Source organism: Triticum dicoccoides, chromosome 5B, assembly GCF_002162155.2.
Source record: "Triticum dicoccoides isolate Atlit2015 ecotype Zavitan chromosome 5B, WEW_v2.0, whole genome shotgun sequence".
Taxonomy (NCBI): Eukaryota; Viridiplantae; Streptophyta; class Magnoliopsida; order Poales; family Poaceae; genus Triticum; species Triticum dicoccoides.
In genome coordinates, this window is record NC_041389.1 from 464,885,678 (window position 1) to 464,889,581 (window position 3,904).

Sequence of the window (3,904 nt, forward strand, 5' to 3'; positions counted from 1 at the left end):
GTTCTCATCTAGAGGAAGAAGGATGCAAGGAGATCAAAATATAGAAACAACTGACTAACTCAATTGTCAAATGCAAATGAATTATGATTCCCAAATCAAGGGGTCAGAAGCAATGCTCTGATTAGGGATGGATAAGTTGAATAGCCTTAGGGTACAATCAACGACACTTGGATTGGTCGAGAACCAATTCCAGTTAAAAGAATGGCAGCTCAGCCGGAAAGGTAATTTATAAGGATCAATGATGATTGCGGGTATTCGCAAACATATTGAGTCAACAGACTCAAAATGATAATGACAAGGAATGTCAATATGACTACGAGACTTATGGGATTAACCATAATGCAAGCAAGCAAGAATTTCAAGAGCCAAAGGCTCCAGAGGATTCTCGGAAGATCGAATAGTATTTTGAAGAATTTTGTGTAACACATGAACAACAGGGGATGAACGGATACTCGACAAGTGCGAGTATTTATTTGAGGGGGTATTCATGTAGTAAGGAACTGCTAGGCAGTAGGCACAAAGTATTCTCGGATCAATAGAGAAAACTTCGGGGTATCTTGTAATAACAAGATCACTGGGGGATGATCGTATGAATGGCAAGTGTAAGCAGTTATCCATACGGATTTATCGGTGGCCAGGAATAGCAAAAGTGATGGGCACAAAGTCTCGAGAGAATATCAAAGAGTATCTCCGAATTCTTCTGATTAGCAGACGATCATCTGAAGTGAGGGGCTCTCCGGGAGAAAGTACTCGCGAGAACCTAAAGTTAGTTTTGTTATTAGCAAAATCGTTTAACCCGAATAGAAGAGAGTTCAGAATCCCAGAGTAAAGATCGAGGAGTAAAAGATCCTAATACCACCCAATGGCGACGTGGGCCCATGGGCCGCACAGCCATGTTAGTAAAAGTTTTGTAAAGTCTAGACTCGACTTCGGCCAAGGAGTTGGAAGGGGGATTCCTACAGGCAGTTGGCTCTGATACCAACTTGTGACGCCCCCGATTCAATCGTACACTAATCATGCACGCAAATGTGTACGATCAAGATCAGGGACTCACGGGAAGATATCACAACACAACTCTAAAACATAAATAAGTCATACAAGCATCATAATACAAGCCAGGGGCCTCGAGGGCTCGAATACAAGTGCTCGATCATAGACGAGTCAGTGGAAGCAACAATATCTGAGTACAGACATAAGTTAAACAAGTTTGCCTTAAGAAGGCTAGCACAAACTGGGATACAGATCGAAAGAGGCGCAGGCCTCCTGCCTGGGATCCTCCTAACTACTCCTGGTCGTCGTCAGCGGGCTGCACGTAGTAGTAGGCACCTCCGGTGTAGTAGGGGGTCGTCGTCGATGGTGGCGTCTGGCTCCAGGGCTCCAGCATCTGGTTGCGACAACCAGGTAGAAGGGAAAAGGGAAAAGAGGGAGAAAAGCAACCGTGAGTACTCATCCAAAGTACTCGCAAGCAAGGAGCTACACTACATATGCATGGGTATATGTGTAAGGAGGCCATATCGGTGGACTGAACTGCAGAATGCCAGAATAAGAGGGGGATAGCTAATCCTGTCGAAGACTACGCTTCTGGTAGCCTCCGTCTTGCAGCATATAGAAGAGAGTAGATTGTAGTCCTCCAAGTAGCATCTCCAAGTAGCATCTCCAAGCAGCATCTCCAGTAGCATCGCATAGCATATTCCTACCCGGCGATCCTCTCCTCGTCGCCCTGCGGAAAAGCGATCACCGGGTTGTCTGTGGAACTTGGAAGGGTGTGTTTTATTAAGTATCCGGTTCTAGTTGTCATAAGGTCAAGGTACAACTCCAAGTCGTCCTGTTACCGAAGATCACGGCTATTCGAATAGATTAAACTTCCCTGCAGGGGTGCACCACATAGCCCAACACGCTCGATCCCATTTGGCCGGACACACTTTCCTGGGTCATGCCCGGCCTCGGAAGATCAACACGTCGCAGCCCCACCTAGGCTCAACAGAGAGGCCAGCACGCCGGTCTAAACCTAAGCGCACAGGGGTCTGGGCCCATCGCCCATAGCACACCTGCACGTTGCGTACGCGGCCGAAAGCAGACCTAGCCTAGTGGCGTTCCAGTCCAATTCGGCGCGCGCCGCTCCGTCGCTGACGTCTGAAGTGCTTCGGCTGATACCACGACGTCGGGATACCCATAACTACTCCCACGTAGATGGTTAGTGCGTATAGGCTCGTAGCCAGACTCAGATCAAATACCAAGATCTCGTTAAGCGTGTTAAGTATCCGCGAACGCCGAACAGGGCCAGGCCCACCTGTCTCCTAGGTGGTCTCAACCTGCCCTGTTGCTCCGCCACAAAGTAACAGTCGGGGGCCGTCGGGAACTCAGGCCCACCACTACCTGGATGGAGCCACCTGCCCCTTCAGCCCCCATCTCCAAACAGTATCACCAGTAATGTAACAGTGTAAAGTATAAAGTATATGCCCGTGATCACCTCCCGAAGTGATCACAGCCCAGTAGTATAGCATGGCAGACGGACAAGAGTGTAGGGTCACTGATGGAACACTAGCATCCTATACTAAGCATTTAGGATTGCGGGTAAGGTATCAATGACTGTAGCAGCAATGATAGGCTATGCATCAGAATAGGATTAACAGAAAGCAGTAACATGCTACACTACTCTAATGCAAGCAGTATAGAGAAGAGTAGGCGATATCTGGTGATCAAAGGGGGGGCTTGCCTGGTTGCTCTGGCAAGAGAGAGGGGTCGTCGGTGACGTAGTCGATCACAGGGACATCAGCATCGGTCTCGAGGTCTATCGGAGAGAAGAGGGGGAAGTACAGTAAATACATAGCAGGCAAGTGCATGACAGGACAACAGACAGAGCTAGACGTGTTCGAACGCAGCGCTAGGCGATACTGGCGAAGGGGGAAACATCCGGGAAAGTCTTCCCGGTTCCGGACGTCTGTCAGACAGTTGAACCGGAGAGGAAAGTTTGCAGGTTCGATAGGTTAGGGGTGTGTGGCGAACGAACGGATTGCGTATCCGGATTCGTCTCGTCGTTCTGAGCAACTTTCATGTTGAAATTATTTTAATCCGAGTTACGGATTAAAAGATATGATTTTCTAAAGTATTTATTAATTTCTGGAATTTAATTAAATATTTAAATTAATTCGAAAAACAGATTAATGACATTAGCATGATGTCATGCTGACATCAGCAGTCAACGTTGACTGTTGACCAAGTCAACCTGACATGTGGGTCCAGGGGGACCCACCTGTCATCCTCTAATTAAGTTAATTAGGATTAGGTTAACTTAACTATAACTTGATTAGTTAATTGAATTAATTAACCCGAATTAATTAATTTAAGTAATTACTTAATTAATTAATTATTAATTAATTAATTAATTTATTTTTTTAATCATTCCTGTGGTGTAGGGCCCTCCTGTCATAGGCACAGGGGGCCAACCGGGCGGGGCGCTAGCGGGCGTGGCCGCGGGCGCCCGAATGGGCTCGAGCCCGAGAGGGCGCTGGGCAGCACGGGGCACACCAGCGCCGGCGGCCAGATCCACTCGCCGGACGCGGGGTAAGCGGCAACCAGCGAGGGGGGGGGGTTCGGCAGGAACGCCGGCGAGCAGAGAGGAGGGCGCCGAGCGCCTGAACGGAACGGCACTGCCCGAGCGGGCACTGCGGGCTGGGGCCGGCGGTAGGAGGGTAGTGGCAGGAGGAGGCCACGGCGGAGCGAGCTCCGGCGCGGTGGGGGCGGCGTCCTACGGCATGGAGCAGAAGGGGGAGAGGAGAGGGGCGGAGGCGAGCACGGCGGTGGGCTCACATCGGGCGTAGGGACGGGGACGCGGGGCTCGTGGAGGTGGACGAGGAAGGGGCGGCGCCCGGGTCGCCGGCGACGAGGGCGGCGGGCGACGAGG